Source organism: Alligator mississippiensis, chromosome 1, assembly GCF_030867095.1.
Source record: "Alligator mississippiensis isolate rAllMis1 chromosome 1, rAllMis1, whole genome shotgun sequence".
Classification (NCBI taxonomy): domain Eukaryota; kingdom Metazoa; phylum Chordata; order Crocodylia; family Alligatoridae; genus Alligator; species Alligator mississippiensis.
This window is the reverse complement of record NC_081824.1, coordinates 74,537,212-74,559,810: the sequence shown is the minus strand read 5'-3', so window position 1 is coordinate 74,559,810 and position 22,599 is coordinate 74,537,212. Positions and strand designations below refer to the sequence as shown.

Genomic DNA, 22,599 nt, shown 5'->3' with positions numbered 1-22,599 from the left:
GCTGCATATTCCATAGTTTGCCACTTGGGAAACCTGATCTAGCAGGCACTAGCTAAAGTTCAGGAGAGATCAAAGGGGATTGAGATGCTACGTTTTGAGAATAGAAATGAGGAAATAACTTCAGAACTAGATGAGGAATGTTAAGAGATGGAGGGCAATAACTACAGCGTGGAGAACTCCATTTCTTCACTGCACGAAATTAAACATTTTGTTGGTGAACTGCTGGTGTAATCTTAGACTCCCTGATACTTATAAAAAAAAGGGTTAGAGACACAATTATTTGGAACTTGGGTATCAAGAAGGGGCTACTGACACTACACAAGGAACAGAGATGAATTCTACAAGAGGCTGTATGACAAAATGTCAGAGAAGAATAGAACAGGTCATACCTTTGTATAAGAGATTTTAGAAAAAATAAGAACCCAGGGTATAATTTTCAAAACACATTAGGCCCAGATCCTCAAAGAGATTAAGGTGCTTAACTCCCATGAAATAAGCACTTACATATGTTTATAGATCATAAACTGAAGAGGGAGGACGCAGGCTACAGAAGTACAAAATTTTGTTCCTTCAGTTACAGTTAAAAAAGAATGGCTATCTAGCTCAGTTTTTGCTGGGTTTCAGACTGTATGCAATCCATTACCCAGAAATTCTCATTGTCCCAGCTGCCTGCGGAGGGTTCGGGATTGAGAGTATGGTCGAGGGTAAAAAGGTAAGAAAGATTTATTGACTTAACAAAAACACAACTACACGTAGTAACAAGACAAACAATGACAGACAAAAGCAATTCAAGTCGGCAACTTATCGGCAGTCCCCTCTGATGCCTGATACACAGCAAGCTTCTCTTTTCACAAAGTTCAGCGAAGTCGGGCATCCCTGAACAACACTGTCCGAAGGGTACCGGGAAGGACCCTGAAATGCAGTCCTTGGGCTCCTCGAGGTCCACGGGCTCACTGATCCAGGCAACAGCTAACTGATCCTTTTCACAGAGCTGTATCTTCCTTCTGAATGGTTTCCAGATATTCCAGCCAATTTAAAGCTTCTGAATGGTTCTGATAACATACAGCCACTCAGATTCCTTTTACTTCAACTGTCCTTAGACTGACCAATAGCAGTACAAGCCTTGCATTCTTTTGATAAAGTAATTTTAACTACGCCACAGGGCGTTACTACTTCAAGGCTTCGCTAAATTTACTAGGCCTTACTTTATACAAGGCGTCACTACATCTTAAACTTTAATTAGGCTTTTAGCAACAACATATAACTTAATATCTAAACAAATACAGAAAGACACTTTGTCTAATCTTCATAGGGCCTTCAGCAAGCACCTTTATTACACAGGCACACTTTTCAGCTGTCACACTCTACTCCTTGCTTGCTGAAGCACTACGATGGCTATAATTGAAATGCTAAAGCCATATGCGCTACATCGGGAAATGAGGAGGAATCTATAAATTTAACTTGCATAGCATGAACAGATTTACAACAACAACGATTAAAACACCATTTAGCTGTTGCCACTAGGGCAATGCAAAATACTATGATGCTTAAGATGGTTAGCCACGTAGCTGAGGTGACACTTGGTGACACACGAATAGTACAGATTACATCTTACCATTTACAAGGCTCAGGCACATTGACAGCTAGACTGATGATTCACCCACCCTCTTGAGCAAGGAGAGCCAACTAAGTGCTTTGTCGAGCCTTTGCCTCAAGGCTTTGCAGCTTATTTTTCACTTCATTTCAGTTTTCTAACCATGACATGTCTACATCTGATACCCATGAAGTAGGTATCGTAAAGTTGAGAGGTATAGTCTCAGAGGAAATTTTTGGCTATTTTAGGGCAAAAGTATGGTTACTTAATTGCAGTAGAGCAACGGCTCTACTTTTAGCTCTTAAGCAACATGAATTGCATAAAGTCCAGGTGGTACCATTTTTATGCAGCAAATGACCCGGTCCTTCCTAACAAACATGTTGTCCTATTGTTACATATGACACATTAGGTAACTCGTACATGCAGGTCATGTTAGGTGGGCTGGGAGGCCAGCCTCTCTATAGGGTCTCTAATCCAATCAAGGTGCTACTAATTTGAACTAAGGGGGTCTGTGCTACATGCTGAGGGCCATCGGGGGTAACTATTTCCCATATGGGGTGATGCAGATTCTAGTTGCAAAGGCATTCTCTGCTTAGCCCCATGTTTATTAAATAAGCAGTGGTCTAGTTTTCATCTTTTACTCCCTGCACTAGGATTTAGGCAGTGAACAACAAAGCATTTAGGAGGGTTGGTATTTTAACTTGTGACCTTCAGGGTGTGGAGTTATACACGGGCAGTGTCAGGGCCTCCCGTGGGGGAATGGCCAGAGATAGTAGTGAACACCCCGTTTTCTTACAGATCACATTTATCCTTCCTTCTTTGGGAGCCTGTAACTATGCTTCACCTCCCAGAGAGTGAAAGAGCTCCCACTGTCGCTCATGGGGACGATGCTGTATCAGATTAACGAAACAGCATTGTTCTGGCAGAATCATTGCACTAATTTGCTTTAGGAACTTTACTGGTATAAAAGGATGAGGATAAGTGTTGGAGACTTGCGGATACAGTTTCCTTTTGGTTGTATTGAAGTGGGTACCATTTTACCATGCCTCTGTGTAGGTATGATTTACAAACTATGTAATAACTTTGTTCTAACTTGTAGTGCGCTTTCCTACCTGGTGGGCCTCACACAATCATTGGAGAGTGTTGTCAGCCATAGGAATGGGAGGGGGCAGATTCTTCCATAAACGCAATGGCTCAAGAGGCTGAACAGATGCAAAATGCATTATTGAGGACACAAACTCAGGGGCGTTGAGCTCATCGGGGTTTCCCTCAGGAAGTATGTAACAACAAACTCTCAAATAAGCAGATCTACCACAATCACCTCCCACAGTTAGTCATTCCAGCCTTCAGGTAGGGAATGAACCCAAGATAATAACTGGTGCCACAGGTGCACTGACAGTTACCACCTTGCCAGTTAACTATCCTGTTTCTTATACTCAGAAACCAGGACTTCACTTGCTCCGGGGTGGCAGGTTTCTTCCAGTATGGATACTGCAGCTGGACCACATGAAGGCCATTTGAACGCATTTCCGGGGGATGCTCTTCAGGGTCAGGCCACTCTTTGAGGTCTTCAGGATCAAGTTCATTAATATCTGGGTAATAAGAAGGATAGTAGACACGCCCTGCCCAGGAAACACAATAAAGCATTAATAAAAAGAGTATATTCATAACATAGCATCGCAACATGTCTTTGATACTAATGGATTCTATCCATGCAGGCTTATAATACTGGATGCTTTTTGTCAAGGCTGGTAGTGATGGGATGGCAGCCATCAAGGGGTCAGTATTAGCATTTAAAGCTCAAAAGTCACTAGTCAATTGCCACTCTCCATTTGGTTTGCACACTGGCCACAATGGATTGTTATACGGAGAGTGGGTTCAAATAGTAGTCTCATCTTTTAATTGCTGGCTGATAATACACTGGATAGGTTGTGTGACCTCGGGGGGAGTTTGATACTGGGGTCTGTGTACTTCTTTCATGGGAGGCAGGGTTAGTGGGATTATCTACATCGTGTTACAGCTGTTATAGCTGTTTCTTCTGGTTCTTGGTGAGGCACTGCGCACTTAAACTGCCAATTATCTTGTTCAAGGGCAAACCGCTGTTTTCTTAGTACATTAAGTCCCAGCAAGCTTGGTCCCCCTTTAAGTATTACTGTGGCCGCTGTTACCTTAGAGCCATTGGGTAACGTGAAGGTTGCTCGGACTAGATGTCCTGGTCATCTGGTGCTTCCGACTCCAATTACTTGATAAGGGGTTCCTTTCTCCTCTTTCCAATCTGCGGAATCTAAAATGCAAATCTGGGCACCTGTGCTTAATAGCATATCAATTGACTTTTCACTTTTACTTAATTGAATCTGTACAGGTATCCAAATTAAGGGACTAATATTAACTTTAGATACCGGTACTCGGCCTGCTACTACCCCCATTATGGCTCCTTTCTTTGGGGGTTGGGCTGGCGGGACTCCTTAGGCCATGTGGGTAAAAGCTGGTGGCCCCGCATGTGCCTAGGAAAATGTTGACAGTTTTGCTATCAGGGCAGAGAATCTCTCCGGTGACACAGTTGGTGGTGCAGAAGGCTCTGCTTTTGGTCTTGCCCTTTTGGTACAGTGTTTAGCCCTCAGCCCTTGCAAGGCATTGATGGGCAGTCTATTGATTTGCACTTTATTATAACAGGCAGCTAACAAGTCTTTCTATATTTTTTCTTGCGGAGTCTTGAGCCGGTCTTTCTCGGCTTTTCTCAACAATTCAGGGGGGTCAGCAGGTTTATCTTTCACTGAGGCCACTGCCATGGCCTTGGCAGTTTTAATTGGCTTGGTAAGCTTTGGCTTCTGCAAAATGGGTAAAAGCTGCACTACTTGCTGGATTGCATCTCTTACCGGGTGATTCACCACTTCTGGCTCAAAGGCCAACAAGGCCAAGGTGCACTCTGTTGGTGGTTGCCGGCAAAACCTCCTCCACAGCAGTGCTGTCATGACTTCTGCATCTGGCATGAGTCCAAACCGCTGCACAAATGATATTACTATAAGTGGCTGCAGTGGCTTGGACTGCAGCAGAAAACAGAGTAACGTTTTCATCACTTCCTGCAAACTGATTTAACTGGAGCTTAGGGCGCGGAATGATTTTTGTAGCTTCGGCTCTATTCACTGAAATTGCAAATGCCCCTTTACTATACATTTGAACTAGCCAGTCTATTACTGGCTTTTCTGGCTTGAATTCATGCTGCTTTTGAATATTTTTAATCTTTGCATGGGTAAAGGAATGCAGCTCTGTTCGGGGATTCTCTCCTTTCAGCCTTGAATGAGTTATCAACATAGGAAAAACTTGGCTGAGTTTCTCCCTTGGGGTGGGGAAGGCCTGGCTAGGTTCCTCCCTCTGGGCAGGAACATACGGGGGTGTTTCAGCACCAGGCTCATCATAAATTTTCTCCTCTCCATCAATCTCCTCCCTTTGATCTTCCCAGAGCTTAACTTCTGGTTTATCTCTATACAGACACTTGTGGGAGGATCGCTCCCCAGCCTGTGCTAACTGCACTTTTTTCTGGAGGGGAGCGGCCAGGCACGGGATCATAATTTTTCCTTTCTTTCGTTTTAATGTTTCCAAGCAGCTCTGTGTAGCTCACGCAGCCTTGCACACCATGCTGTTGGAATTTCTCACATCTTTTAACTCCTTACTCAGCTGGGTGACCTCTCCCCAGAGCTGGGCATTCTCTTTGGCCCCTAACCACAGGCATGTTGCCAGCAGCCCTTCTCGGGCTTACCCCAGGCAGCAGCAGCAAACCTAGCCCAATGATCAGGTACAGTTCCCGGGTCACTCCAGGCAGGTCTCAAACTATCCTTATCCCACCTGGGATTCTCCATCCCTGTCACCTCCTTAAGCAAAGCCACTAACGGGGCCCACGTAACTCCCTCTATTCCAACCTCTCTCTCCAGACCAGAGCCTCTCAATCCTGTTTGTGATGTCAATTTATGTCCCAACTGCCTGTGGAGCGTTCGGGATAAAGAGTATGGTCGGGGGTAGAAAAGTAAGAAAGGTTTATTGACTTAACAAAAACACAACTACACGTAGTAACAAGACAAACAGTGACAGACAAAAGCAATTCACGTCGGCAACTTATCGGCAGTCCCCTCTGATGCCTGATACACAGCAAGCTTCTCTTTTCACAAAGTTCAGCGAAGTCGGGCATCCCTGAACAACACTGTTTGAAGGGTACCGGGAAGGACCCTAGAATGCAATCCTTGGGCTCCTCGAGGTCCACGGGCTCACTGATCCAGGCAACAGCTAACTGATCCTTTTCACAGAGCTGTATCTTCCTTCTGAATGGTTTCCAGATATTCCAGCCAATTTAAAGCTTCTGAATGGTTCTGATAACATACAGCCACTCAGATTCCTTTTACTTCAACTGTCCTTAGACTGACCAATTAGCAGTACAAGCCTTGCATTCTTTTGATAAAGTAATTTTAACTACGCCACAGGGCCTTACTACTTCAAGGCTTTGCTAAATTTACTAGGCCTTACATCTTAAACTTTAATTAGGCTTTTAGCAACAACATATAGCTTAATATCTAAACAAATACAGAAAAACATTTTGTCTAATCTTCATAGGGCCTTCAGCAAGCACCTTTATTACACAGGCACACTTTTCAGCTGTCATATTCATTACCATATTTCCTCTTTTTGCTCTTGAATTGTGTTTTATTCTGTTTGTTTGAGATCATTGGTGCTTAGTTGCCTAACTGATGTGGGCAGTTTTGAAAATCCCGCTGGGTACCTAACAGCTTCTTTAAATACCCTTAGTACTTGTCTCTAATGCTGCTTCAGATGTAAACTCTCCCGCCCACCCCAAAAACGTGCTTCCCTTTAAACTTGGAGCACCCCTATACTGAGCACAGCACATGCCCAGAAGAAGCATTGCGTTAGTTGGACCCTGCTTGCCCAATGTCTGTATCGATCGGGTGATTAAGTGTGGCTTTTTGGCCCTTTTGTCTAATAGCTGATTGAATCAGCTATTAGACAAAAAGACCAAAAAGCCCCACTGAAGCAGGCAAACTATGCAGTCACTGCAGAACCGGGTCAAAGTAACGTGCTACCTCTTCTAGTAAAGCACTCTTTTTTTTCCCCCGCATCTGTCAGCATCCTAAGTCACTTTAGAAAATGGGAGTTAGATTTCTAAATCACTTAGGCCATAATCTTCAAACATACTTAAGTGCATATCCCATGGGAGTTAAGCACCTTAATCTCTTTGAGGATCTGCACCTAATGAGTTTTGAAAATTTTACCCTGGGTTCTTATTTTTTCTAAAATCTCTTATACAAATGGTATTATTTATAGGATAAAAATCACATTTTTACCATATGTTTTTCAGAAATTCTTTACAATTTGATCTATAGACCAAAATTCTGTCTTTATTTACACTTGTGCAATATTGCTGGTGGCAGTAAAATCCCAGATGCAGACAAAAATATGACCTGGTTCATTATTATTTATAATACAGTAGTTTGCAAAGTCATACATATATATGATGGATCAGAGGTGACCAACCTGCAGCATGTATGCCTCAAGTGGCACAGGCAGCCTATAACAGGAAACCCAAACCTTGTTACCTGCATGCAACGGGGGGAGAGGAGAGAGGAACAGACTCCTTCTAGGACCCAAACTTTTGGGATTCACAGGGGAAAGGGGATGCAGCAAGCTACTAAAAAGAGCCTCAAACCCAGAGGCCAGGAGCTGCTAAGGAGCTGAGAAAGGCTGCAAAGCTGAGGAAGCCGGTCATCTCATTAAGCTAAGTAGGGACACTTGGACAGCTCTTTCTGCCGTGGGGCAGTGGCCGGGTGAAAAATGAAGGCAAGGCTTAGAAATATAAACCCAGGCTCTGAGCTTGGAGTAAGAGGAACTCCTAGGAGCTGTGGAAGGAAGGTTCAGTAGCTCCAGACAGCATTAACCTTTGCTGTAACCCTGGAGGGTTAGAAGTAGTATGCAACAAGGTGATCAACCTTTTTGTCCTGCTTGTTTTGTTTTGCAATTGAGTTAAAGGACCAAAGGACTGGAAGTGGCTGTAGGGGTGGAGGATCCCACAAGCAGGCACTAAGGCTGTGTGAAATTTTGCCCAGCATTTTGTTTCGAAGCATTTTGAGCTTGAAACAGTAAAATCAAAACTAAACAAAAGCCTTCGAAACAGCATTGAAATGAAACAAAGGAACTTGAAATGTTTTGAAAGTTTTGATATATTTCAAAGCCAGGCTTACTGGCTTCAGTGTCACTCCCAACCAGCAGCACCCGGCTCCTGTCATCCGGCAGACAGTCCTGCAGGGGGGTGCAGGCCGCCAATCTGCCTGCCAGATAACAGACTGGCGCTGGGCACAGCCCACACTAGCGCTGGGAAGCCTGGTGCTGCCTCTGGCCCCAGGTGGCAGCACCCAGCTCCTGTCACCCAGCAGGCAGATTGGGGGCATGCACCCCCAGGAGGACTCCAGCACAGCCCCTGCAGCCCTCCTGGGAGTGCCCACAGGCCCCCAATCTGCCTGCTGGGTGACAGGAGCCAGGTGCTGCTGCCTGGGGCCAGCAGGACCAGGGCAGATCAGCTGGTGAGGGACCTGCCACCCCGATCCCAGAGTGGGGGAGGGTCCCTGCACCAGCTGATCTGCCCTGGGCCCACACCTGGAGCCAGCTCCAGTACAGGGCCTGGGCAGATCAGTTGGTGCAGGGACCTGTCACCCCTATCCTGGGGCAGGGGAGGGTCCCCACACCACCTGATCTGCTCCGGGCCCCCACCTGGACCCAGCTCCAGTATGGGGTGGGGCAGATCAGCTCATGTGGGGACCTACTACCCCAATCGGGGAGTGGGGGAGGGTCCCTGCACAAGCTGATCTGCCCTGGCCCCATACTGGAGCTGGCTCCAGGCAGGTGCAGGCCCCCAGCCAGATCAGCTCGTGTAGGGACCCTCCCCTACCCCAGGATCAGGGTGGCGGGTCCCTGCACAAGCTGATCTGCCCTGGCCACGCTGGCCCCATGCAGCAGCACCCAGCTCCTGTCAGCTGGCAGGCAGATCGGGGGCCTGCCAGCACCCCCAGCAGGGCTGCAGGGGCTGTGCCAGAGTCTTCCTGGGGGGGTGTGCCCCCAATCTGCCTACCAGGTGACAGGAGCCAGGTGCTGCTGCCTAGAACCAGCAGCAGCACCAATCTTCCTGGAACTGGGTGTAGGCTGCACCCAGTGCTAGTCTGTCATCTGGCAGGCATATCGGGGGCCCACACACCCGGGAGGACTCCAGCACAGCCCCTGCAGCTTTCCCGGGGGTGTAGGGGAATCCGCAATCTGCCTGCCACATGAGAGGATCTGGGTGCTGCTGCCTGGGACTGGTGGTAGCAGCTATCTTCCCGGCACTGATCCCAGGCAGCAGCAATCAGCTTTCATCTGGCAAGCAGATTGGGGGCTTGCACCCCAGGGATGACTCAGGCACAGCCCTGGCAGCCCTCCTGGGGGTCCTGATCTGCCTGCTTGCTGCATTTTATGTTTCCCCATAATAACCTATGAGTGAAATATTGAAACAGTGTCAAAACAGCAAAACAGTTTTGATGAAATGAAACAAAACAGTGCTTTCAAAATGAAATGTAACTCAAACAAAACACTGTTCCAGAGAATCATCAAAACATATGTTGAAACAAAATGATACTGTTTCGCACAACCCTAGCAGGCACTGTGCTCTGAAGGGCTGAGACCTGGAGAGCCAGGGCCAGAAATAGTGGACCTGAGCTGAGGGGTTTCAGCTAAGGGAAAAGGAGCTGAAGCTGAAAAAGGCTGAAGCCTGAATAGGATTTGAGGCCTGAGAGGTCCAGTGCTGACTTTCTGCAAAGACTGAGTAGAAGGAAGAGAGTCCTACAAAGGAGCAGATGGACAATCATCATCAGTGATGTAAGGGCATGGCTATGGGGGCAGCAAGGCAGCCATGATAATAGCCCTAAGGCACCAAGGAAAGGGCTACCCCTGTCTCAAGGGCAGCCTCACTCTGAATACATACCAATTATCATCAAGTCATGGCAGATGAGGAGAAGAAGGCACAGTAGGCTGGGGAGTATGAACAGGAAGAGGTGGGGACCAAGCCCAGAACTGTCACACAGCTTCTGTCCATAGCACATGGCAGATGGGAAAGGGGACAGGCAGCAGAGTGGCAAGTAGGGCAGGGAACAGAAAGCAGAGAAGGAAGGGAGCATAGAGCAGAAAGCAGATCAGGCAGGGAAGGGGATCAGAGTGGCACTCAAGGAGGTTTTGGGGCTGCTTATGTGCCATGCCTGCCAAAAAAGGTTGGCCCTCACTGTAATAGATAAATATACTATGTGACTCAAAGGACTTGAAGATCTAGAAAGAGGGAAAACAGAAAGAGGTAATAAACAGGCACAACATAAAGCTATCCCTATTATCACAGAAAAAGGTCAAACTCCATGAAACTTTATACAGTAGGATTTTAGCCAATATGTAGTAATATAATAATTTATATTGCTGTCTTGGGTATTAAATGGCTCAGTACAGTCCCACAAGTAGTGTTATATAAGGCACACAAATATCTGCCACACAACTATCCTTTCCACTCAGATCCTTAAATCCAATAAACAGATGGATCTGCAACAGATAAAGATCACTGTTAAATCAAGGCTTTGTAACAGAAATGACAGAGAGAGGTTAGCTAAATGTCCAGTTTAATGAAAAACCATATGTCTCATTTTGGTTCTCCGATACAAACTTCCTCCAAAATGTGCTGTTGAACTTACCTCATAGACTTTCTTAATAGTATTTTAAGGAACACAGCATTTCAGTAGCAACTAGGCTATGAGAATAGGCTGGAAAAAAAAATATATATATATAATAAAGTAAAATGGACTTGTGTGTGCATGGAATAAACAGAAGGGGGACATAATTCTCTTGTATGAATGAATGTGGTATCCCTTTTTGGTCAAGCAGGTAGGCAAAATGTAGGTCTTGTGGGTTGTTTCCATTAGGAAGAGGAATTGAGGATTCCCAAGGAAACTCATTAGAACTAGCCTGGGTTCCTCAGCATAGTCATGCCCTCAGTGTTCGCTTTTAGGGTTGAGCCCAGCTCTACTTTCCTTTCTACTGCCTTTTTGTGTCTTTCTGTGGTGTTTCTCTCTCTGCTGCAATCCAGTTGATTCACCACCCCACCTCTATTTCCTGATTCTCTAGGAGGCCCCTTGGGCTGCGTGGGTCATCTCATCTCCTACTCCAGTCAGGCAAAACAGTAGCATAACCAGGGGTGAGTAAGCAGAACACAAGATCCAGGCACTGACTTAAAAGGAAAGCGTCTTCCCAAGAGGGAGGGTCCTCCCAAGATTCCCTCTGTTTGCTCATTTCATTCAGCATTTCCCAAGCCTGGTGGGCCCTCTCATGCCCTCTTAATAGTGCCCTCTACCTGCAGTTTTTCTGAACTGTTTCTCCACATCCCTCTTTGCAGGGCCCCAGACATACCTGTTCCAAGCCCAAGAAAGTTTCATAGATTCATAGATTCATAGATGTTAGGGTCGGAAGGGACCTCAATAGATCATTGAGTCCGACCCCCTGCATAAGCAGGAAAGAGTGCTGGGTCTAGATGACCCCAGCTAGATACTCGTCTAACCTCCTCTTGAAGACCCCCAGGGTAGGGGAGAGCACCACCTCCCTTGAGAGCCCGTTCCAGACCTTGGCCACTCTAACTGTGAAGAAGTTCTCAGTTGTCTTGCTCTCTTCTCACCCTTGCTGCCCAATTTGGCTCTGTATATTGTCTTCAGGTGTGTATGTCTGTGGCATGTGGTGGGGTAGATAAGCCCTCAGTACAGAGCAAGAAGGTTTTGGGGGCAGGAGAAGGGAGACATACATGTCAAGGCAAGCCGCACCACAGCAGGTGAAAGCGACCATTAGGGGGCCCAAGAGTGGTCACCAAATTTGCAAAACCCTGGTCCAGGTGTAGACCTTGCTAGTTATTTCTAAAACAGGGATTGGTGCTAAAAGGCCAGTGTTTCAGATGGAGAGCCCTAGGGTTCCAGGTCTTGGTTCAAAACTGAAGCTCAAAAGTTTTTTAGATTTCTCCTAAGTGAAGCAAGGCTCTTATACTCAGCTTCAATGAGGACTTCCACAACCTCTCTCCTATGCAGCTGCTTAAGTCACTCTTGAAAGTTTTATACTCACAAAGATCAAAATGCCTACAATGATACTGAAACAGAATAACCAAGATAAAAGTAAAAATGCTTTTTAAAGAAGTAGGATAACTGAAAGCCAAAGAGTGTGCCAGTAAGCAAGAACTAGGGAATAGAGCATTACATGAGAGAGAGAGAGGACCACTCAATAAATTTCACCAGAATGATATCTTGCAATGTGCCATATATTTAACCATTTAACAAAAGGGTCAAGGCCTTGGAGTGGATGTCCTGATGCACACTGTTGGTGCTCCACCGAGGCTGAGACAAAGGTTTGCCTGTACTGCCCTGGGCCCTTCCTTCATGGAATCATATTTATTGTGCATCACCAGGTTGCATTCCTTTGGCTGCACTTTCAAGGCTGAAGCACACATTGTTCTTCATGTCTTCTGGAAGGAAATTTACAGTGTTAAAACAGCTCCTAAGCAAGGCCTGTGCACTGCTGAACCACCCAAGGATGATACAGGAATCAGACATAAATACAGGGTAGCTTGAAGAAAGTTTGCTCATTTGGGAAGTTAATGTAATTTACACACTGCTGACCCTTCCTTATTAAACTATATAGTCCCCTTTACCTGAAGCAGCAGCAGAAATTCACTGTACTACGTTCCCCTATTCATGCAAATGCTTTTTATGCCACTTTCTATTTATCATAACAGAACACAAAGTTGGACCTAATAGAAAAGAGGCATACTTGAACACATGCCAGGGTACAAAAGTAAAGGGATGTGGTTTAATCATATAAGTTAGGCGGCCAAGAGGCAGTGTAGATCCTTTAAATCACATGTTGAACTGAGCAAGTATAGAACCAGTAAACCCTTGGGTCCTTCACGGCAAGGTGCAGGCTGATAAACTAGGCACCTAAATGGGCAGCATGTAGAGGAATTCCCCAGCAAGGGGCAAGTTGATCAACAGGATGGGTGCCTATCCTGCAGCAAGTAGTGCCATAAAAAGGTAACCTGTCCTAGCTCTGTACATACAGTAGCTCTAGAGCCACAAGTATTAGTACAGTGCTGTACCAGGATCATTAGCTCATCTAAACAGTAGGGTTTATTGGTCTGAGCACCACAGGAAGGTGCCAATTTTACTTCTGATGCTCAAGCTGCCACACACACAGGATCTCTGAACGGTGCTGCCTTTCACAGCACAGCCCCATGCCCAGAAGTGTATCTGGGAAGGAGAAGGGGGTGGAATGACACCCGCCCTCCCAGAGAGTCTTTGCCCCAGGAGGCACAGTGATAGCCATGCACCTGGAGTGAGAGGGGAACAAGCAGGGCCTCAGGAGAAACCGCTGGGGAGCTGATGCCATTCCTTGTGCCTCAGCTGCAGCAGGCCAAGCCTGTGCCACTACAGTAGCAGTCACAGGAGTAACAACTGCCACCTGAGTAAGGCAAATGACAAGTTAAGACCCCGCTCCCCTTACCGTCTCCCACCCTCTACCCCATCTTCAGTGGACAGCACAATTCCCATACACATACACCTCTTCCCTAAGTATTGAAAGAGCTCACCACATCTCTTCTCCCAGCTTTTATGTAACAGTCTAGTGGTTAGAGCTCTCCCATAGGGAGTGAAAGACCTGGGTTCTAGGATTCAAATGGATTTCCCTAGAAGAGTGGGCTAACCAGCAGGGTACACAATGTCCTGCCTGGGGAAACCAGGCCCTTGCCAACAAAGGGTAATTGGGTCAGAAGGAGAGCAAACATGACTGCTACCCAGTGTTGGAGGGACTGGGCTGGGAAGGACGAATCCTTGTGCCTCTGGTCTCCTAAATTTATTTAAGTTATTTATTTATTTATTTATTTATTCATTAAGTGCCTGCTTAATGTAAAATGAATAAGCAGTCCAGGGACTAGGGACCAGAACCCAGGGCTCTTTTCTCCCCTGCTGAGTGCTCACATCACTGGACTACAAAGTCAGGGTGCCACTTGCTCTCTCTACTTCTGTTCCCATAACTCTTGCATTCCTGCCTGTCCAATGCTCCAGCTTAATCTGCAGGGGTAGAGGGTGCCGCCCAGATTATTCTGTAGCCTGGTAGTTAAAACACTCTCCTGAATGTTGGAGCACTCACTTGGGTGGGCCTCAATCTCTTTCATGTAAGGACAGCTCAGAGCCTAGGTCTTTACTTTCCTGGTTGAGTGCTTTAACCACTAGGATATAAAGAAAAAAAGTGAGCAGCAGCAGCATCGGCATCACCACAATAACAACACTCAGAAGAGGGCAATGTAAGCCTAAAAGCCACCTTAGTAAAATGCTTAGGATAAGCAACTAAAGAAAGCTTGCAGAAAAAGATATTTTTTTGCAATTTCTCAGTTGGTCTAATAAAAGGTATCATTTTGGAACCAGGACTTCTAGATTTTTGCATTAGGATACGCAATGCCATTTTTGTGCCTTGACATAACTAACTAAAAGCAGAACAAGTTGGTCACAGTTTAGAGTGACCTCTGTATAACCTGTCAGCGAAAAAGTCAAAAGAGGATGTGGTAACAGTCTGAGACAGCGGGATACAGATGGCAGTCTAACAGGAATGGCCACTATAAAAGATGACTGGTGGACATTTATGGCATATGAAACATACAAAACAGAACTACAAAAAATGTATAAAATCATGAAGAAAAAGACTTAGGCGTGGGGGAGAGCAACACATAGGAAAAGAAGAAATAACACTTATTTGGATCCTGGACCAGTGACAAACACCTAGCCAGATGAAATCATTGTATTCATTGGGAGGCTCATGTGAGAATATTGTTGTTGACTGCTAGGGCTTGCTTATAAGTTAGGTGCTGCATTTAAAGCCTGGGTTAAATATTGGCATTGCTTCTGTGTTCAATAAATTAGGATTTTAGACCAGAATAGTCTGACTGATCATTTCATTTCTATTCATCCCACCCCCTAACTAAATTTAGTACAACAGACAATAGGTCTGGATCCCAAGTAGACAGAGGGGTCTACTGTGCAGCACTAAATCAGCCACAAACAACTGATGCCTCCCGTGACTGGGAGGGCACCATGGTGGTGTGCAGTGAGCAGGGACTGCCTACAGCCACTGCTGGCAGTGTTGGCAGCAGGGGGGGTTAGCGAGTGGCGACTGCCCGCAGAAGCCAGCGGTGGCTTCAGCGGCGGCCGGTCTCATGGGGGGCACGTACTCCCTTATGACCCCGTTTCACGTCACCTATGAAGTCAGCCATCTAAGCTCTAGAGAGGAGTAGAAGTTCAGACATGGCCTTGTATTTAGTGTTTCCCATTGGCCAGCTCTAAGCAGCTCTTGATCAGCATCTGGAGTCTCTGAATAACCCTTCTGTGGTCCCTAACGCTCCTCACTGACTGTATAGGAAACCTAATCTACTAATCTTGTTTCTTCGAATTTCTTTTCTAGGCCCAGGCTCCTAATTTTTAAGCAATGGAACACTTAAATTGGAGGTGCCTAAGTGGCCAATCCAGATGTTGACCTTACTGCATATGTGTTTATTTTATAGCCCTGGTCTGTCTCAGTGGACATGCTCTGGAGCATGCCCCACCTGCCAGCTCTCACACACACACCAAACCCAGAAACCTGTCAGTGAAGGATGAGTTCTTGAGAATGCAGTCAGCAACATTTTTAGCAGCAGGCTGGAATTACCCAATCTGGGCCTCAGAAAGGCTGACACTCAAATCCAGCCACTGCTGCTGTTGCCACTTCTCTTCACTGCAATGTGAGTGAAGCTCCCCACCATCCAACTCCAAGTGAAGCCCCCTACTACCCAGCTGTGTTGCAAAGGCCTCTGCTACCAGAACGTCACCAAAGTCCAGTGGCTCCTGGGACACTTCTGGCCCCTGAGCTATAGGTTGCTGACCCATGACCTACAGGATGACTGAACAGCAGTACCCTCCAACCACGGCACAGCAGTCACTTTGCAGCCCAGATCTTGCCTGTTTGCACATCCATGGGTGTACAAGCTTGCATGAAAATTGTGAGTCTCAGCAAGCTTGTAAGCCATTTCAAATATTTCAGAAGCAAACTGCAGCCCAGGGGTCAGTGATGCTGTCTATCATTGCAATAAAATTATGTGATTTGACTTAGTCATGTCAGGATAGCTTCCTAAATAACACAATGCTGCAATGATTGACAAGATGCAAGGACTTCTGCATAGCATGTAAAATTCTACAGATGGAGCACAGTTCACCAAATTAAAAGGTTAGTGGATGAGAGGTGAATTTGATTCTGTATTTCCATATATGTCACTAATGTTCTCCAGTCTTACTGTCACAGCAGTAACCTTGAACCATTAGGATGCATCTCAATACTGATTACATTAAATAGGGAAGTGCTTTCAGACTCTGGCTTTTGCCCACAGTAGTTGAGGTAGCATTTATAAAGCATGTTCTCAAGCTGTTCTCTATCTGTAAAAATTAATGAGTCATTTTTAAGAGAACAGCAGTTATAGTCTTTTCCACTTTATAAAACTATAATCAAAAGAGAACTATCATTTCCCTAGATGACAATGTACAATTTATAGCTGGAGAGAAGCTGAGAAGGTTTCTGCAGTTTAGCTGCAGAAGTAAAAATGAGTATGGTACTGATAGAGCTGTCTATGAATGGAGTCATACCAAAGTCAACTGTGAAGGCCTTGCAAACACTAGAAATGAAGCAAAACAGCTCACTCACTGAAAAGCTATTAAGGACAACAAGAATTACCCTCAAAATTCTCTTGTTGTAAGGAAGCAGACATAGCTTGGTCATATACATCCTGCCATGTTCTGCACATGTACCAGCACATGCTGACAGCCTTGTGCATAATAAAAGTAACAACAGCAGCAGTGACATGTTGCTTGAACAAAGGAAATGTGTTGATGCAGTGTTATGCTCAGAACAATACCAGAAATGCAAGATTCAAATACAGTTTCATATGAGTCACAAGGTACTTGGACTAAAAGCCAAAAAAGCATGATCCTACAATGTGACCTTAAGATATTCATGACCCAAGCCAGTCCCCATTCAGCAGCCCAAATGCAATTACCTTGTCCATGCCCACCAGCTCTTTCTTCTTTATTCTCAATGCTCACAACACTTTTAACAAATATAAATTATAAGATTATAAGATTTACCATGAAACAAATCATTTCCAAGAGATCAACAATCCTGCCTGCCCTGGTAATAATGCACAGAACTCTGCCTTCATTTCTATGATTGCGTCTTCTGACAAAGGTCCATTGCTTCAAAATAGATGCTCTCTGAAAGGGCAATAATTACTAAACTGAACAGATAGAAATATTGGGCATTTCTGCAGCAAGACAGCACTTTCTTTCCAATCATGCAATGAAGAAAAATCTCTCTTGTACATCTCTGCAGCGAACATTTTTTGACTATAGTGACTGATGTCCCTCCTACATTCACATCTTGTTTCAAATTAGGCAAGGAGTTTTTGCAAGTGGTTTAATTTTTTACATGCCTTTTCTATATGGAAATCTACCTACCTGATTTCTTACAACAGCATGAGAACAAAATTGAATTCCTCTGGAAATCCCTCCATCTCCTACTTTCACACATTTCACATACAATAGGTTCTCATTTTTTATCACTGAATTATAGCCTGGCTTGTCTCTCAGGTGCTTCTGTTCCAGTATGGAAAGCCTGTACTAACAGTAACAGTCCCAGTAATTTCAACTGAAACCTTCAGTTCCTTAAAGACCTGACTGGAAAGGGGTGAGATTCTTCATGTGCTTACAGTTTATTATGTGCTTAAGTGCTTTTACAAATTAAGGTTGGTGCAGGAAGATGTCCCAAGTTTCACCCCCTCACTATCCCTCCTCCCCAAAGGTTTGCAGGATAATTCCAAACACATATATCTCAAACCACTAAAATTTAAAAAATAATCTAAAATCAGAATGCAGTTTTGCCTGGGGATATATTTTTACAATACTTGTCTGCCCTGGGTCTTTTCATACTATCGCACTTCATGTTATTGCTGCTGAAGTATTATTTGAAATCAGAAATAATCACAATTACTGTTGCATTGTGCTACATGTTCCTTCAACTGGACAGATTTCTGTTCTTCATCATGATCTGTGATCTCAACACTCTGCATTTCCATTTCAAAGTACAGTTCTAGTTTTGAGAGTTGTTTTTTATTGTTATTATTTTGTTGATGGCACTGATGAGTACCCTTGAAACTTTTATATGTTTTTTTATACTTTGGGAACAGCTTTGTATGTTTTGAAAAAGTATTTTATCTAACCAAGGGCATAGAGTAAGTTGTTTAGGCTGGGGGAGATTGCTTGTTGCCTAGTTGCTTATTTGCTGACCTCGCTAGAAGGGAAGGCCATATAAGCGAGGTCCCTGGTGGGGTTGGAAGGGGGGTTACTTGCTGGGCTTGCTGCACAATTTACCACATCAGCAAGTTCAACCTGTCACGTAGCTATATAAGGCTGATGCCCACTTGGGTGGGTGTGCTTGCTTTGCGAATGATTGCCAAGCACCGCTTTCTGCGCAGAAATAAAGATTAAGTTGGATCCTTCACCCCTGTGTGTTTATTGGCACAAGCACACTGGGCACAAACTCACTGTCCTTTGGGGACAACAATTTCTGGCGACCCAGATGGGACCTAGTTAACTGCTTTGCCCGGTTCACCTCTTCGGCTCCGGCAACAACTGTGGACGGCGCGAGGGCCAGGCGCCACCGACCTTATTCGTCGGAGGTCTGACCATCTCCTAGTTTCCTGATGGAGTCGTGGAGGGGCACAACAGCGCAACGCTTGAAGGACCAACTTAATCGGGTGGGGCGAGGGAGGTCTCAATGGACTGGTGAGTACTTCTTTTAATATTTTGATCAGGTTTGGGAAAGAGACGGCTTTAAAAGTTCCGACCGTGTAGACGCCCTAGGCGAGTGAGATCGGGTGGTAGTCCCATGAACTCCCTTTAATCAGTTTGGTACTGAGGCTGAGCGGCGGTCACCATCCGGTAGTTGGATAATGGGAACTAACCAGTCTAAGATTCCGTCCTGCAGTCCCCTAGGATGCATTCTGAAAAACTGGCCAAAGTTTGGAAGCAACCCTATGACGAAAAACCAGATGATTCAGTATTGCAATACATGTTGGCCACAGTACCAACTCGTGGATGGTGCAGCCTGGCTGGAGAATGGGTCTTTGGATTATAACACAATCTTGCAGTTACAGTTGTTTTGTAGGCACCAAGGAAAGTGGGATGAGATGCTTTATGTAGAGGCGTATATGATTTTGTATGGGGATGGGGCTACACAGAAGTCGTGTGGGATATTTAGGGGAAGCGGGGTAATGGCTTTACAGGGGGTTACCGCAGCATGTCCGGAGGAGCTGGAGGAGGACGACGTACAATTGCTAGTTGCCCCCACGGCTCCTCCGCCTTATCCGGTGAGCCCTGCATCACCACAGGGGACTTCCACGGCTGAAATGGCTCGTCAGGGACTCCCGGCTGGCTCATCCAGTCCGTTGTCCCCCACCTCCCCTGACAGCCCTGGGGTGCTGTCCCCAGGTCCGGCAGATGCGGGTGGTAGCAATCTGGCGGTAGAAGGGACTGTAGAAGATGGGGCGTTTAGCCCTGTGGCGAGTCACTTACGATCAGGGGCCCAACCAGTAGTTCAGGCCCCTTTGCGCCAAGCGGTGGGTCCTGAGGGTAGACCAGTTTTTGTCCATATGCCATTCAGCACGGCAGACTTGATAAATTGGAAACAGTCCGTGGGCCAGTACCGCCAGAATCCGGAAGCAATGGCACGGTTGCTTTCTACCATTTTCCTCACCCACCAACCAAACTGGATAGATATTCAGGCCTTATTGGCCGCTCTTCTGACTCTGGAAGAAAAGAGGTTGGTCTTAGAGAAAGCGCGCACGATAGCACAGCAGCGTCACCCAGCCGATGATGTAGATGAACTTTGCCCTAAGGAAAATCAATACTGGGATCCCAACACCCGGGGGGGCCGGCAGGAGTTAGCGCTGTATCGGGAGTTTGTGCTGGCTGCTCTTTGGAAGGCTATCCCCAAGCAGAAAAATTTGTCTAAATTGTACGAAGTGCGGCAGGGTCCGGAGGAGGATCCGTCCAGTTTTTATGGGAGGTTGTGTGAGGCGGCCAGACAGTGGACGGATTTAGATCCGAAGCTGCCAGAAAATGCCAAGATGTTTAACACACTGTTTATAGGACAGTCAGCCCCAGATATTAGGAAAAAACTACAGAAGGCTGAAGGAGCAGCTGGAATGAGCGTCAGCCAAATGATTGAGATTGCTTATAAGGTGTACTCCAACCAAGATCAGGTTAAGGAGAAAAAGGAAGAGAAAAGAATGAAGGCTCAGGCGTCGTTACAAGCATCGTTGTTGGCAGTGGCAATTGTAGATCAGAGGAGTAGAGGATGGGGCAGGGGAAGTAGAGGGCGTGGAGGAAGAGGAGGCATGAGCTATGCTCCAGGAGGCTACGGCCAGGGTCCCAGGCTGGGACCTAACCAGTGCACTATTTGCAAGCAGGAAGGGCATTGGAAAAATGAGCGCCCCAAGAGGGGGGAGAAGAGACGAGAGAAGGAAGAAAGATTGTTGATGTTAGATGGCTCTGACCAGGAGTGACGGGAACCAGGGGCGAACACTGAAGTAAACCCTGTCTCCCCCGACGAGCCCCTGGTTAAAATGCAAGTAGGGGGAGAACTTATTGATTTTTTAGTGGATAGTGGAGCCACACATTCAGTTGTAACCAATTTTAAAGGACCCTTATCAAAAACCAAGATCCCCATAATCAGAGCCACCGGCCAGTGGACACATCGTCCTTTTGTGCCACCCATGGAATGCAAATTGGGAGGAAAGAAAGTGTCTCATCAGTTCTTGTATATGCCTGAGTGCCCCATACCCTTGTTTGGGAGGGATTTGCTGTGCAAATTGCAGGCCCAATTGACCTTTTCAGAGGACCAAATTACTATGAAGATACCAACTGAGGAGGCCTGGAAGGCCCAGATGTGTCTCCTATTGCGGGAAGGGGAGGAAGGGAGAATTCCCCCTGAAGTAGAAGATGCTGTAATGCCATGGGTATGGGCGGGAGAGAAGCCAGGAAGAGCCAAACTGGCCACCCCTGTAAGCATTGATTTGAAGCCGGGAATTACTCCGCCCAGGGTACCCCAATATCGGTTGAAAATAGAGGCTTGGAAAGGCCTAGAACCGCTTATAAAGCGATTCCTTGAACATGGTTTGCTTCGAGAGTGCCGATCATCTTTTAATTCCCCCATTTTGCCTGTCAAAAAACCCCACAGTAACGAGTATCGTTTTGTGCAGGACCTCAGAGCCGTGAACAAGGTCACGGTGACCCTCCACCCGGTGGTGCCAAACCCTTATACCTTGCTGGCTACTTTGTCTGCAGAGGAACAGTGGTTTACCGTCCTGGACCTGAAAGACGCCTTCTTTTGCATCCCACTTGAAAGAAACAGCCAAGAGATTTTTGCATTCGAATGGGAGGACCCGAATACTAGGAGAAAAACTCAATTGTGCTGGACAGTTTTGCCTCAGGGTTTTAAGAACAGTCCCACTATTTTCAGCACTGCCTTAAGTACCGATCTTCAGAAGTGAGACAGAAGAACGTCAGGAACCCTGTTACAGTATGTGGATGATCTGTTGATTGCAGCAAAAACGAGGGAAGAGTGCCACCTACTGACCATAAGTGTACTGAACTTCCTGGGACAAGTGGGATACCGGGTGTCTCGGAAAAAGGCCCAGATAGAGCAAGAGAGATTGCGGTACCTAGGATTTGACATCTCGCAAGGCCAGAGGATGTTGGGCCCTGAGAGAAAAGAGGCCATCTGCCGGATGGCAGTCCCAAAGACCAAGAAACAGTTGCGAGGCTTTTTGGGGATGGCAGGGTTCTGCCGGATCTGGATCCCCAATTTTGGACTAATAGCCAAAGCTCTTTATGAAGCCACTGCTGGTAGCGAGGGAGATTTGCAATGGACAGCAGAATGCCAAAAGGGCTTCGACACTATCAAACAGGCCCTCGTGATGGCGCCGGCCCTGGGCCTACCTGACCTAAGTAAACCATTTCAGCTTTACGTTCATGAATGCCAAGAAGTAGTGTCAGGAGTGCTGACCCAGTACTTAGGTAGCTGGAAAAGAGCAGTGGCCTACTTCTCCATACAACTGGATCCTACTAGTTTGGGATGGCCAGCATGCCTGCAAGCAGTGGCAGCTACAGCTATGCTGGTAAAGGAATCTAAGAAACTTACTTTAGGACAGCCAATGACCGTGTATACCCCACATTCAGTGCTGGCGGTGATGGATGCAAAGGGGGGAACCTGGCTTTCCCCTGGACTCATGGCTAAATATCAAGCGGCTCTCCTGGATCAAGGAGACATCAATCTGCAGACCTCCAATACACTGAACCCAGCTACACTACTGCCCTTGGAACAAGACGAAGGATTACAGCATGATTGCATTGAAACTATTGAGAGCGTGTATGCTAGCCGGCCGGATCTTAAAGATGCCCCACTACCTAATGCAGACCTTGAATTCTACACAGATGGAAGCAGCTTCATGGACAATGGAACCCAAAAGGCGGGATACGCCGTGGTTACATCATGGGATACCGTGGAAGCAAAAGCCTTGCCTCCAAATACCTCGGCACAGAGAGCTGAGCTTATTGCGCTGACCCGAGCTCTCCATTTGGCAAAAGGAAAGACAGCCACTATATACACGGATTCGAAGTACGCTTTTGGAGTCCTACACGCCCACGGAGCTATATGGAAAGAGAGAGGACTCTTAACGGCAAGCAAAAGCCCAGTAAAGCATGGAACAGAAATCCTGAAACTACTTGAAGCCGTGATGGAACCAGCAGAGGTAGCTGTGGTGCATTGTAAGGCCC

The 22,599-nt window shown here is 46.2% G+C and overlaps 1 long non-coding RNA gene across 1 annotated transcript in view; it reads right to left on the bottom strand.

Moving 5' to 3' along the window:
* Positions 1-705: 705 nt before the first annotated feature.
* The window catches only part of LOC109285547 (uncharacterized), a 42,499-nt gene continuing 20,605 nt past the window's right edge, over positions 706-22,599 (bottom strand). The window contains exons 3-4 of the long non-coding RNA XR_009463667.1: positions 3,763-4,596; positions 706-3,216 (exon numbers count right to left, since the gene is read on the bottom strand). This is a non-coding gene — a long non-coding RNA (uncharacterized LOC109285547). The remainder of the gene's footprint in view (positions 3,217-3,762; positions 4,597-22,599) is intronic.